Genomic DNA, 15,239 nt, shown 5'->3' with positions numbered 1-15,239 from the left:
AATAAAGGCTTATATTTATTTAACAGTTACTATATGCCAATAACCCTGGAAGGCATGATCTCATTTAATAATTAATAAAGTTGCTCATAGGTAGTAAAACCATGATTCGAATCCAGAGTCTACACTCCTCTTTTTAGTGGTAAATGGTTCATAGAATGACTTAGAAGCTTAAATCAGAGCATTTTATAATCATAAGTAATTAAACTGGTGTCACAAACACAATTTTTTAGCTCCCAAATTGAGCTTTTAAAAAACAATATTCTTTTAGATGCTTCCTTTAGCTTCTTTTTCGTTGCAATGTAACTAATCTCTAACACTTGAAAAATAAAAGCCTGAATAGAGGATGCCCTTTGCATTGAAGATTTAATCATTTGAACTTGATCTGAAAGAAACTATTACTGACCTTGAAAGCAACTATTACTATCACTCTTCCAATGATTGAATATTGATGTTATTTTCTTTCTGTTTTCATCATGTACATCAGAGATTATGTTTGCCTCTATCACCTAATATTAATGTCCATCCTACAAATACATCATATATCCCAAACTGAATGCTTATTGTGTCAACCAAGTCACAGCACGTGTGTGAAGATATTTTGCTCAGGACTTGTTACTGAAGTGATCTAATCAATCAGAAAAGCCCTGCCCATGAAGTGTAAATTTCCCAATGTCATCTCTGATCAAGGACCAGATGTGCTGGGCTTGATGGAGGACGCGATACAAAGACTGAAACAATGAAGACTTCCCATTGACATGGACAAAGATCTCACTCATCAAGTGTAGCTCTTGTCAGAAAGAGGAGAAGGTCACCGTGGCATCTTTTAGGCAGCATCTTCTCACCCAGCATGACCTTTCTTCATGTCTTAATCATCTTCATGTCTTAATCATTATCTCACTCCTCTGACCAAAGACCCTCTGTTCATTGCCAGAGACCTGGGAAATCAGTCCAGGCTTGGCCACATGACCTCCAGTCTGTATTAGGCTTCATATGTCCTGGGGACCGTGAAGCACATCTCACCCATGAACCAGTGTTAGTAGTTCTGATACGAAGCCATGAAGCCATGATACAGACTTAGCATCCCAGAGCCCAGATAGAGCAGCCTGATGTAACTGTTCCCAAAGATTTTTTTCAGCTTCTCAGCCAATCAAATAGCAGCCATGCAGAGCTAAAGTTGGGACCAGACAACTGTGCAGGGAACCAGGTTCATGTAACTCTTCTATAAAGCACGCTGCACAGACAGGCAATAACCTCTCCAATAAATCTACTGTGAGCGGTTCTCAGCCCCCATCAGCAATCACAGGTACTCACTTAAGAGTAGAAATAGTTATTTAAAAAATATATATTCCTCTCTAGTATAGCTGTAAAATGTGCATAAACTCGATGCCAGCCTCTGACAGGGAAATTTAGTTTTAGGTCACTCAATTTATGCCTCTGAGGGGCACAAACTCCCCAGAAGATTAAACTTTCATTAAGTTCTTTCTTTTATTTCCTGCCTTTGCACCCATCATATCATAAGTTCCATAACTGATGTCTCACTATGGTCATAAAACGGCTGCGCTTGAACTTTGGGGACCTGTCAAACACCTCTCCCTCTCCCCCTTCCCCTCCAATAAAAAACCTTTTAGAGAATGGTACTTAAATTGACAGTCTCAGTGGTCACCCCCCCAGCCTATGTCAATGAGTATGTGCCTCGAAGAGATGGAGAAGGTAGTGTGCACTTTAGACAATTGCATTGTGAGGCCGATACCCCACACTCCCCTGCCCCCTACCCCCCTATTGTTATGACTAGACAAGGGATCATACTGAATAGATTAACCAGTCATTGACTTGGGACACCTACTGCTTGGAATGCCATTGCGCTTGGAGTGAAAGGGGATAAAAACGTCTCCCCGGCACCCCTGATCCCCTACTCTGTGGCAATATTTCTGCCACAGAAATACTTGGCTGTCAGCTCCAGCAAAGCAACCCTGGATAGCCACAGTAGTTTGTTGTCAGAATGAAAAATGGTTCCGTGCAAAAGGTCTCGGGGCTGCGATGCTAACAGTCAAGGAGCCCTAAGTCAGGCATTTGACAGAGAACTTTGGTCTTGCTGTTAAATACCACTTAATACTGTCCTGCCTGATAATCCCTGCTGTTTAACAACTGTGTGATCACGGCCCAGCCATGGCAGAATGCCTTTCAGACAGGGGGAAAATGGCCAGATGTCACGCATTTGCTCGGAAGAAAGGAAAATACATCTCTCTGCATCCAGTGAAAATAATAATACTTCAAAAAAAAAAAAAAGACAATTGGAAATCCATTATAGCCTTGATTCATCATGAGTTCACAGCCAAGAGAGAAATGAAATTCTATCTGAGGTTAGCTGTGGGTGAAGAGCGAAGAAGCTTGATACAGACATTAGAGCTCCAGATAGTGCCTGTGCGACTCCAAATAGTTGGCTGGTGGTGAAGCAATTCAAACTGGTTACTTGGAGCTGGGCATCAAAGAATAAACTGATTTTTTCACTCTTGCATAGACTTGGACTTAGAATTGTGGACCGGCTTATGCATTCATTGGATGTTTTTTCCTTTGAGCAAAGTTATCATTGCTATAATAAAAAATATAAAGGACCTTACCTAATAATGCTAATTGCCTCTTTGTTGTTTTCCAAGTAAGATTTAACTATTTTAATACTAATTCTCTTACCTAAAGCCATAGGAGATAGTTTTTATAATCTTTTATGAAACTTGAGGCCAGAGAACATTAAAATGTGCTTAACTCTAACCCAATTTTCCCACTTTTCTGGTGGTTTCTTAGTTAATATGCTTAAAATATGACTATGCATATGCATATTCTGTAATGCTTCAGGAGGAAGTATTTAAATGAATAAGTAAGATTTATAAAGAAATAAAACTTAATTCAATCTAAGGGAAACAGAAGTTTATCACCATAATGAACCAAGACGAAGTAGAAGCTTTATAAAATGGAAATTTCTGAGTCACTGAGGATGTTCTGATGGGCCAATGGCCTTTCCAAAGATACAGAGGATGGGATTTTTCTTCTGAGGCAGAGACTAAAATCTATTACTTGCGCATTACTTCTTATGATGCTAAAATACCAAACAGATGCATGGAGATGACATGAGTAAGTTTTTGAACACATAAAGATATGGAATGATTTTCTTCTTGGCCTAAATAGTCAATCCTTTTAGAATCACCTTTATCCCTTGCCTTGGAGATCGACACACATTTTTTTAATGTAGTAATATTTGTATATTCTTCAAGAATGATTAAAGGCACTTCAGGAGAATTTGACATCCTAGAAATGATAAAAGATATAAAATCAGCCACCATTACTTGATTTGGGGATCTAGGATAAGTATAGTTATGTATTTAAACCTGAATCTAATTCAGTGGACCTCTTTGACATAGTCAGCATGACACGGATATGTTTTAAATCACCCCTTCTTACTCCCCTCACTAAAGCTCAAACCTCAAACAACCAAAGAAACAGACAAAAGCAAAACAAAAAATACAACACACAGAAAGAAACCTATTAGACCTCATACTTGTGGCTTATTTTGAACTCTCATTGAATTCCTAAAATAGTTTACTTATAACTTCTTTTATGGCTTTGTCACTTCCTATCATATTTCATACTTACTTTTAAAATATGTCCTATCTTCCCTACCATTCTGTAAGTTTCCTTGAAGTTAGTACTGGTATCTGATTAATGTTCGTATCCATAAGTACAACTAGCATAGTAGCTTGCTTTCAGCAATATTCAATATTGTGCATCTCCTTAAATATGTTAATAAATATTCTTAAAAAGAGAAAGGGTTTCTTTTTTTGTCTACATGAAAAAAAACTTTTAAGGAGAAAGTTTAGCTGCTTTTAATCTATTAATTTAGTAACATATTTATAACCTCATATTATATTAAATGAGATTAACTTAGAAATAATTCGTTTTCCACTTATATTTCATAAAGCCATTTTATTTCGAAATCTTCAACAGGATTTTCTTAAGAAAAAACTTTTAAGCCATTGGTCAAATTTTTTTCAAAGCATGTGATTTTTGCCTCTTTCTAAGTATTTGTTACTGCCTAAAGAATGATGTTACTGGAAGTTATATCACAAGCTGTATGCCCCCATTTGGATCATATAAAGATAGTTGTTTTGGTTCAGTTTGAACTGTAGGTGTATGTTTGTGATCATCATACCAGACTTATTTTTTAAAGCCATTTATAAATGCCTAATTTACACGGACATCATTTTTAACTTGTCTTTTTTTAGCTTTTTATCTCAGGAAATCCTATATGCATCAAAACCAATATTGATTGGGGTCACCCCCGTGGCTGAGTGGTTAAGTTCACGGGCTCCGCTTCAGCAGCCCAGAGTTTCACTGGTCTGGATCCTGGGCACAACATGGCACCACTCATCAGGCTGTGCTGAGGTGGCGGCATGCATGCCACAACTAGAAGGACCCACAACTAAAATATACAACTATGTACTCGGGGGATTTGGAGAGAAAAAGCAAAAGAAAAGATTGGGAACAGTTGTTAGCTAGGGTGCCAATCTTAAAAAAAAAAACAAAAAACAAATATTGATTGATATACTTAAAAGTTAATATTTCTTTCAAACTACTAATTGCATTTCCAAATGCATAATTAACAGAGTATCCTATAATAGGAGAGGATTTGTAAAGATTGAAATTTAAGGTGAGTCATTTTTTCTGCCTGATGGTTTTGTCAATAAAACTGTCTTACATTCTGGCATATTTATGTGATTTCCTCTTAGATCCTATATTCCCCTTGGGACATTAGAATTTAAAATTTTCTGAGAGATCCTGCTATAAAAAAAAAAAAAATGACTCAAATTTTACCATTTCTTCAGCCATATCTTACAGAATTTTTGTGACAAATAAAAATAATGTGTGTAAAGTGTATGATATAGAATGGACAAGCAACAAGCAATAACTGTTAATTTTATAATTAGCAGTTAGTGTGCTCTTAATAAATGATGCTAATGACAGTCAATGAATACTCACTCTGAACTCACTGATTTGCTTACAGAGAGCTCTTTAACAGTTAGAATCCCTCAGGGGGAAAGATACTGTTCAATCCCACATTTTCAGATGCGGAAACAGATTCTAGAAGGTAGTGCAGTGAAGTTTCATACCTAGGCTTAGCTGACCCAAAGTCTGCTATAATGTTCTAAACTGATGGATTTTTTAAAAAAATATTTTATATTGATGACATCTTTGAAACAATCATGGGATAACTGCTGAGTATAAAAATTTGAATCAATTGTCACTACAGAAGGGAAATTCCCTATTTCCATCTCAGCCACATTTAAAAATGACAACCGGGCTTACTTATCTCAATTCCACCCAAACGTGGCTTGTTTTCTTTCCTGGCTGGGCTCTCCTACACCTTGGGCCTCCAGACCCATGAGCAGGAGGAAGCCCAGGCCTGCACCTCCTCTTCCTGCACACTTGACTCATCTGCACTGAGTCAGCACTCTTGCCCAGGACCTGCCAGTCCCCTCCCGAGGCTCCTTTGCTGCGTCTTCTTGCTTGTGTTTTGATACACACAATTGCTATCAGGGAGGATCAGCAGACGGAAACCCTATGACTTGCTAATTAGATCTCCCGAAGATAGCTTCAAATTAAAACCTGGCCCTCTAAAGTCATATAAACATCAAGGCATGCAGCAGCCAAAGTTGGGCTCTTCCTGAGAACTGGCAACCATTTTTTCTCTGTAACCATTCTCTTATCTGAGCTAAAGAGACCTGCCTCCAGCAAAGGATTGCCCAGCAAAGGATTCTTGGCTCCAGCGCTTCATATTACTGCACATTAACTCCAGTGCTGGGCAGATTGGAGGAAATAATACATCTGCAGACCAGCCCAGTCAGCATCTCTTGAGACAATTCTCTGGGTAGTTTGGCCACCTGTTGCATATGAGCTGTCAGGGATCAGCTTGGATTTGACTCCCAGCTGCACTGCTCGACCTTGGGCAAGTTACTTAAATCTTCTAGTCTCCTGTCTAGTCCTCAGCTTCCTCATTTGCATAATAAGGATACCAGATCTCACAGGGTTCCTGTAAGTTTGGAAAACAGGCTAAGCACTCAGCCCAGGCCTGCTCTTCAGTAAGCCCTGAGCAGCTTGAACTCTCATTTGCTGCTGCTTCTGGTAGGTGCTGCCCAGCTTGCTGGAGGAGTAAAGGGAAATACTGACAAAGCATTCCCAAGTCCTGTCTACCTCAAGGATAAGACTTGAAGTGAGCATGGAAAGCAGCCTTGATTCCGAATGTCTTGTCTCAGAAATCCAAGAGGGTTCACTGAGTCTGGGCCAAGAGGCGAGCTGGAAACCCCACCTGGATCCCTCAGTCTCTGCTTTGAGGGGGATACACCTGAAAGGGAGACTGGAGAGGATGTGTTGGACACACAGCAAGTATGTAACATGGTAGAATACAAAGCAGACGGGTTTTACCACTTAACTTCAAATTCCAGCCCCATCGCTCAACACTTCTGTTACTTTTGGAAGCTATTTAATTTCCTCAGCCCTCAGTTTCCTTTTTATTTAAAAAAAAGATTTCCCTTCCCAGGTTAGTATTAAAATTAAATGAGATAATGCTTCTAAAGCATTTAAATCCTTGTTCCCCGGAGCTATGAGCAATAATGTTAATATTTTTAGTCTTACACTTCCACCTTCCTCCACTCTGGTCTTCATTTCATGAGACAGGCGACAGTTAAAATAAGCTGTAATGGGGCGAGGAAGCAAAGGTAAAATTTGTGGGCATAACCAATGGAAAATGTGTAGGAGAAATTAAATGCACAAAGCCAAACTATTTCTAAGCCTAAAAATAGTATAACACAAAATGTTAAATATGTTCACAGGGCATCTATGAAAGTTAGAGGTCCTTATCATCAGGGACGAACACCATATTTTCCAACAAAGCGTTCATTGTTGCTACTCTAAGAGATAGAATACTATTCTGGGACCAGACGACAGTTTTCTGGTTCTTCATTATAAGTATCTTTTCATTCTGTGAGGCTCCGGCTTTTCAGTCATTTGCTCAGATAATTTCACACTTCCACAAAAGTCATTTAAGATTTCAAGAAGACTGTGTTTCAGAGACACATTGAGGATAGCTTTGGTTGACAGTGAACGTCTCAACCCTGATTTGAGGCATTTTGGACTCCTTAAGAGGAAGAAGAGGGTTGCCCAATGAGAGAGTCTGCAGCTGAATCTATTTTCAGTAAAAGCACCAAATATTTAGACCCTGAGTCCCCACGGGGTTCCATTCTAGTTAAATGAGACAATCAGGAGACACGAATCCACAGACCACACAGTGAACTACTTCCCGATGCCGCAGCTCCACCAGGCACTTGCTCGATTGAGAAATGCCGGGCAAGTCAGCTCTGATTCACTGCCCTTGATCAACAAGATGCCATCATTCAGCTTTTCCAGAGCTGGAACCTGAGTCTCCAGTGAAAACCTACATGAGGAAGTGCATCCCTCATTCTAAAAACAGTAAGAAGGTCTTGGTAAGAAAACTGAACAACATTCGCATAATTTTCAGAAACAAAACGTGGGGCCTTAGTTTGTCTCATGTAACTGAGATGAAGGGGATGAAGCTTTAGTTGCAAGATCGCTCCTTTTCTATCATATCATCGTGTTGTATAAGCCTCATTCACAGCAGTCCTGCATCTTAGGCAATATTATCCTCACTCTTTACAATAGGAAACGAAAACTCAGGGAGCTTACATAACACACCACTAGTTATGTGGACGGGTTACCATTTAAGCTTAAGTCTTACTGTCTTTCTACTCTCCCATCTTGCCTTTAAAGTCTAACTTCTTTCATTTTCTTTCTTCAAACTGTCTTCTTGATATGTGAGACTTAAGATTTCCTAAACCCATAGGCCGGTGGTGGTGTATTGTGGGTTTGAAATTTTTGCCTCAGCCACTGTAAGGAACAATCCTCTTAGTAAGGGACTAATAATACATGACATGAGAGGAGCGCAGACTTAGAGGGCTCATTTTCTTTCCTATGGATAGAGGCAGGGTTTTATGTTGAAATGAGTGTGGAGAAGGAACGTAGAAATGAAACTTCAAGGATTTACAAAGAGGTACCAAGCCCCTAAGACCAGCAGTTCTCATCAAGCGGTGATTTTGCCCCCCTGAGGGGACATTTGAGGCCTAGAGCATGTTTTTGGATGTCACAATATGGGAAGGGGTGTTGCTGACACCTACTAGGTAGTAGACAGGGATCCTGCTGCGTGCTCTGTAATGCACAAGACAACCCCTCCCCCCCCCCCCCCACCACAGCAACAAAGAATGATTCTACTTAAAATGTCAATAGTGTGGAGAAATCCTGCCCCAGGCTGTAACTCCTTGAGGACAAGGACTATGGGCAAGTGAAAGGAATTTGAATATTTGTGAGTAAATGAATGAATGAATGGGTAAACGAAACCATGAGACATGAACTAGTGATCAGGTTATGACATAACATCTGGTAGCACGGGTGAGACATGGGAAGGCGGTCTTAAATTGTATCTTGATTGATGATTGTGTACATCTTAACTGATACGCGCACAATTATATGCGTGTAATAACATACCAGTTAACCCAATGAAAAAGCTGAAGAGAAATACCCACCTTTCACTCCCTGACCCCATCATGGTAGCTTGGGCAGGTAATAAATTTTTAAGTTAAAAATATATATAACAACTATGTGTGCCATTTAAAGTTGCCAATACTTCGTATTTTCTTCTTTTTTTAAATTCCTTGCAACCTTTGCCTTTCAGTGTGCACGTTGGCCTCAGCTTTGATTCCAAGGGGAAAACAGCTCTAATACAGGGTCTGTTGTAATTAATGTAGCTTTTGCTGTTGGACTCTCTCTTTTTCCCACTCCTTTAATTAAATCTAGGCCATATCCTCAGCAGACATTAGTCAACCAAAAAGCGCAAAGAGCGAAGGGAAAAACAGAGCAGTTAAATGTATCACTCCGCTCTCCATAAGTAAAAGACCAACCAATAACCTCACTTCCTGGTGTGATCGGCATGATTATGGCGCAGCTCTTGATGCTGGGTTTCATTACAGTAAACCCATGGTTTCACTGAGGCGTTTTCCCACGAGAACATTTTAATTAATTTATTAATTGCAAATGAAGCTACAGGTGTTTGAGTGGGTTGGCGGTAGTGATGTGTGTGTGTGTGTGTGTGCTTGTGTGTGCGCTGGAGCACGTGCGCGCGAGTGTATGTGTGTTTTAATTGCTTGTGGATCCACCTCCCTGGCCCAGCCTGTCCAGGCTGGTTAGCAGCCCCAGCAACTGATTCCCAGACAAGTCTGTGCGAGTGACTTGTCACGAGATGGCATGAACCTGTCAGGCTCGGGCAGCTATGCAGGAAAATAACATTGTCATAATCAGGCGCTGGCTTCTTGGCACCTGGACCTTGGCTTTGGGGTAGAGGTTGGCAGAAGTCTCCTTAGAGACGGGTGTTATTTCTAACCATCATCAAATGTTTAGACATTTTTTTAAAACTTCTTTGTGCCAAAGGTTTGGTCTCCCAGACCAGCGTTAGCATCTTGCTAATGATTTTTAGATAGTTTCTAACCTAGAGATAACAACTGGCCAGTGGCTTTTGCTCCCTCAGCATAAAACCCTTGAAGCTGGGTTTTGGGGGTTCAGCAAAGTGTCATTAAACTGGACAGGCAAAGATTTGAATACGGACACTTCTCAGGAGGGAATTGGCGTGGTAGAGAGAGCCAAGACTTGGGGTTAGACTGAGCTGAGCTCCAATCCAAGTTCTGTACTCAAATATATATTGAGCAACTCACCTCCGTACCGGGCAGTCTGGTTTTGCCCATTAATAAGATGGCAATAAAAACAGCTACCTTTTGGACCATTGTCAAGATCAGTAGAAGGTAAATATGAGCTATTTGACACATAGTAGGCACTCAGTAAATGTTTGTTATTTCTCAGTGCCATCACTGTTGTTCTCTCATAAGCCCTACCATAACTATTAGATTGTTTTCATTCTCAACTCTAAGGTTTTCATTTAAAACGTGATTTGTTTCCACTTTTAAAATTGAGTATACATAAATAAATAATTAAAGCAAGGCAGCCTAGATCTGTATTTGCCTTCCCCTCCCATCCCAACTTATGAATATGACTTACTAGGGTTATTTATCGGTTTGTTTGCTCTGTCTTATTTAAATTAAAATGTAAATTCCTCCAGGGCTAGGCATTTTCCACTTTCTATACGCCCTTATGTCTTCTCTGCATTAGGAATTATTAACATCTTGGTAGAGTTCTCTGAAGGCTTATTGACATATTTTGGAGTCATAATCAAAAGCTTATGGAGTAACATCGCTCAGTTTAATTAGGGATCTTTAAGTCACATTACCAATAGGGCCCATAACCCATCAAGCGTTCTATATCTACTGTTTAACCTCAAATGGGGACTGTAATTTGCAAAACATAAAAATAAATTATAGGACTAATGAAAGTCGTGGATGACAATTTTAGCATTTATCTTTTAGGGATGGAGTCCAATATGGTAATATAATATACTTCTGTGTGTTTTCCTGTTCAAAAGCTTATTGCTAACTAAAATAAACATTAGATTCCTGAGGTTTATTGAAACTTTATTGCATTTTTTAAAAAAGGGCAAGTGTGTGTGTGAGAGAGAAAACGAGCAAGAGGGAGATAAAAGTTAATTAATAGAATTTGGCCTTCCTCCAAAATATACTCTGGGAGTTTGAGGTATTTGAGATTGGGTAATTCAGGTTGGTTGGTATGTGAAAAACATCTGTCATGAAGAGTCTTGCCATAAAACGCCACTCCACTGGGAAGGCACAGCAGCATCTTCAACAGCATCGTTATGACTTTCAAAAATGTGCCACTTCCTACATGACACCATTGAGTGTCTGGGTCCTGATTGGGCAATGCTCCGTATTGATTATAATGTTTTTCATCTTCTCAGATTGGCTTGGAAAGTTGAATGGTCAGTGAAGTCATTAGTTCCCCTTGGAGTTGATTTATATCTCCAGTGGGAGTTGGTTTTTCCACCACTTTTTCTTAAAAGGAGTTGAGAAAGTTTGATTGGGCTTGGAGTACCCTATCTGGTAGTCTTTATAATCTATTAGTCCGCATTTGCTACAGGGACTGGAATTAATTGCACATAAAAATTCCCAACTAGTTTCTGAGTTAAAATAGTTATTTTTATGGCAAGAGCTGGGTTTCCCAAAGGGTGTTCCATGAAATCCTAGTACTGTGAGATGCTCCTCGGAAAGGATTTATTGTTCAAATAAATTAGAGGGGAAACAGCCCATTGAGTCTCCCTTTTGTTTGCATATTTCTAGATTTTAGGGTCCACGATAGCAGGATGAGTATAGATATTGTTTTTCATTAAAGCGTCTAGCACAGTGAAGAGCAAATCGGAGACATGTGAAAATATTGTTGATAAATGAAGAAATTAATGAAGGCTCAGAAAGTCCTGTAGTAAAGAAACACGTTTATCTTTGCTCAACCAAACATCTTTCAAATTTGCAAGGCTCGTGGAGGCATTCTCTTTGTACAAAACTATTAATGTACATAGAGCTAATCCTCCAAGGAACACACTTTAGGAAGCTCTGGTTTAGAGTATTCAACACATTCATTCAAAAAGATTTTATATATACATTAATTCATTCAACAAACGTTTTAGTACCTACTGTGTTCTATGTCCTGGGGATATATCAACCAGTAAAACCAAAGCTCTTGCATTGTTGAACTTATAGCCTACTAGGAGAAGTGTGGCACATACATGTTTCTAATACAAGGCAACACGTGGCGTCATATGAGAAGTACAAATTTGGGGACTATAAAGTGAGAAAAGAAAAAAAAATTCTACACCGCGATATCCTCCTGGTGACACAAAAGTTAGGGGACACTGCTTGGTTATGTGATTCATGTATGGTTATTTCTCACACTTAGCTTTTAATCTGTAGGATTTACGAGGCAGATGGCCTAACACTCCTGCAGAGAGTAAAGAGAACGAGCAGGGCTGCTTTGATTTTGCAAATGTTTAACGATCCACCTGCAGTGGCCCCTCGAATAGTTTTCATCTAGAAATATAACAATTAGCTTCATTCAGAGTCATCAAGACTGTCCCACACACAGTTATTATCCCTGCCATTGGCTGCTATAATTTGTTTTCTTTGACTAAAGGGTCTACAAACTAAAAAATCCTACAGAGGCCAAGCAAGTACTAGGAATGAATAAAACGCTCTGGATATAGGACAATAGGAAGTGGTGGGGACAGTCTTTAACCAAAAATGCACGCTCCGTTTAAAGGATGCAGATGCCAACCAGATACCAACAATTATTGTCATGTGTCTAGGGTCAGCATATCTTGCTATTCGTCAAGAAAAGACATAAATCTGGATTTGGATCTACGATATTTTTATTATATCCTTATTTGTAAGTATTGACAGCCAATTCCATTATACACATGTATACCTACATACATATATGGTAGACTAAATAGACATTAATTTCCCTTTTTCTCAAAACTTGCACTGAAAGTTAAAATTAAGTGATTTAAATAAAAAAGATGTAAACCTCAAAGATGTGGAAAAGTGAAAGGGGACAATAGCAAGAAAATTTTGGAAGCTGGTAAGGGGACAGACCAGTGGTAGCTGACTTAACTGACCCAAGAAAGCTAAATCCCAAGCTTGGAATATGGAAAAATATCTTGTATCAGAATTTCCAGAAAGTTCTATAGGTGGCCCCTGCAACTGGAGAAGAAGCGAAGATGGCTAACATCGGAAGGACTGATAAGTTGCTTGAGAAATATTTAGATCCCCAGATGCCCACTGTAACACATTCTGAGCAACTGCTCTTTCCCGCACTTTCAATAGCTTACAGATTTACCCTGTGGCTAGTGTGAAGCAGAGGGTCTGTGCCCTGGGGGAGGCCAGGCAAGGATGAGAATGTGGATGCTGTCATGAATGAAAAGAGGGGAATTAAGCGACCTGCATGGTGAATCTTGATGGGAGGCACCTTTCAGCCCAGCCTTCTTCTCCTATTCAGCTCCAAACATACTGGCAGCCTGACCTTTAACCCTCAGATAGGATATTGGGAGGATGTTCTCTTGGGCATCTGACCATTAGTCTCTTAGGATACAGACTTCAAGAAATCCCAAACCAATGGCCCACCTGGCAGTAGTCCCATCAACATGGTTCTAATCAGTGTCTTAGTCTCCACTACTCTTCATAGAGCAGACAGCCAAGAATCAACAGATATCTGAAAAAAGCCTTTAATTTGGGAGAGAGAGACCAAAACAAACAAACTAAGATGGAAGAGAGACTATTATAGAAAAAAGCAAGCCTGTGAAGAGGGACCTAGCATTCATATCTTCATAAACAAGATATTGCCTCTATGAAATACAATCAATATGCAATAAAAAGGAACGTTTAAAGAACACAAAAGAAATTTTGGAAATTAAAATCATGTTAGAAAAAAAGTGAAAAACTCAATAGAGAAGGTAAAAAGTAAAGTTGAGGAAATTCTCCAGAAAGTAGACATAATGTCAAAGTGATTAAAGAAAGTAGACATAATGTCAAAGTGATTAAAAATAGATAGGAAATAAAAAGTTTTAAAAACATCGTAGAACCATTGCAGGGTTACCAGCATGGTGTATGAAAATGGAATCATGCAAGATTATAATGTTAAAATTTCAGAACAAAATCCTGGTTGGGGATAGGGCAAGCCATCTACAAAGATCAGGAGTCAGAGTTACCTAGCACTTAACACTAGAATCAAGCAGACAATAGGGCAGTGCCTTCCGTGCACTGCAGAAGAAGAAAGCGCAAAAATTCTATGTCCAGCAAAGTTATCAATCAAACATGAGGCAGAAGAAAAACATTTTCTGACACTCAGGGTTTCAAAAAGTTACTTGCCATTTACTCTTCCTCAAGAAGCTACAAAAGGATGCATTCCACCAAAATGAGACCACAAATAAAGAAAAAAGACATAGGATATGGGAAAAAGCACATCTAACACAAAGAGAAAAGAAAAATGAATCTCCAAGGTGATGGTGAAAGGATGGAAGTATGTACACTTCAGATGAAGGAGTGTGATTCAAGACACAAGTCCATTCTCTGTTGCCTTTGAACCTTCTTTAAACCGAGGACAGAATGCCGGGGAATGCCTGGCACAGACGTTGTTATTGGCTCATCTTCCTCATGGGCTGATGTCATTCCTGCTCTCCCCTCTATTTCCTGCTATCTGGGCCAAAAGAGGCTATTCATTGAACCCTATACATATATTCTGATTTGCCTCAGGTTTGAGAGCTGGAGGTAAGCCTTCGTGAATTTAGTCTCTGAAACATACTAGCTCTGTGAAAATATTTCTGCCAGCTATTTAGTACCAGTTCATACTACAGCCATGCAGGCGCACCAGCTTGGTGAGTCTTGGGTTACTAAAGCTTTTCTCATGAATGAGCTCACTGATTTCCCCAGAAGGGATTTTGTAAACTCTCAGGGAACTGGAACCAGAGCTACTGGTCAGTTTATTTTCTCTGTGGACTTCTCATATAACTTATAGCAGCATTGCCGTCTCCTTACACAGCTAGGATTGTGCTTGTTACTCATGTTTACAAACTTAGCACTATATTGTTTAAAGATACATGGATAGGTGGTACAACTTTAAAATCAAACAATCAGAAAGCAAGTGGGTGATTATCACAAAAGCCAGGATAGTGGTTTCTTCCCGGGGAGAAGGACGTATTAGTTTCCTATAGCTGCTATAACAAATTACCACAAATTTAGTGACTTAAAACAAGACAGCTTTCTTCTCTTACAGTTCTAGAAATCAGAAGTCTAAAATCAAGATGGAGGAAGGGCTGCTCTCCTACTGGGAACTTAAAGGGGGAATCCATTTCCTTTCTTCTTTTAGCTTCTAGAGGCTACTAACATTCCTTGGCTCATGGCTCATCATTGCAACCTTTGGTTCTATCATTGCATCTTCTTTTCTGACTCTGATTCCTAGTCTCCCTGCTTCCTTCTTGTAAGGACCCTTGTCATTACACTGATCCCACTTGGATAATTCAGAATAATCTCCCCATGTCAAGACCCTTAACTAAATCACATCTGCAAAGTCTCTTTTGCCGTGTAAGGTACCATATTCACAGGTTGCAGGGATTGGGATGTGAACATCTTTGGGGCGGGTCATTATTCTGTCTACCACAGAAAGGGGTGCCATCTATA

This window comes from Equus przewalskii, chromosome 10 (assembly GCF_037783145.1).
Source record: "Equus przewalskii isolate Varuska chromosome 10, EquPr2, whole genome shotgun sequence".
Taxonomy (NCBI): domain Eukaryota; kingdom Metazoa; phylum Chordata; class Mammalia; order Perissodactyla; family Equidae; genus Equus; species Equus przewalskii.
The sequence above is the reverse complement of the archived record's forward strand: the minus strand, read 5'-3'. Positions refer to the sequence as shown.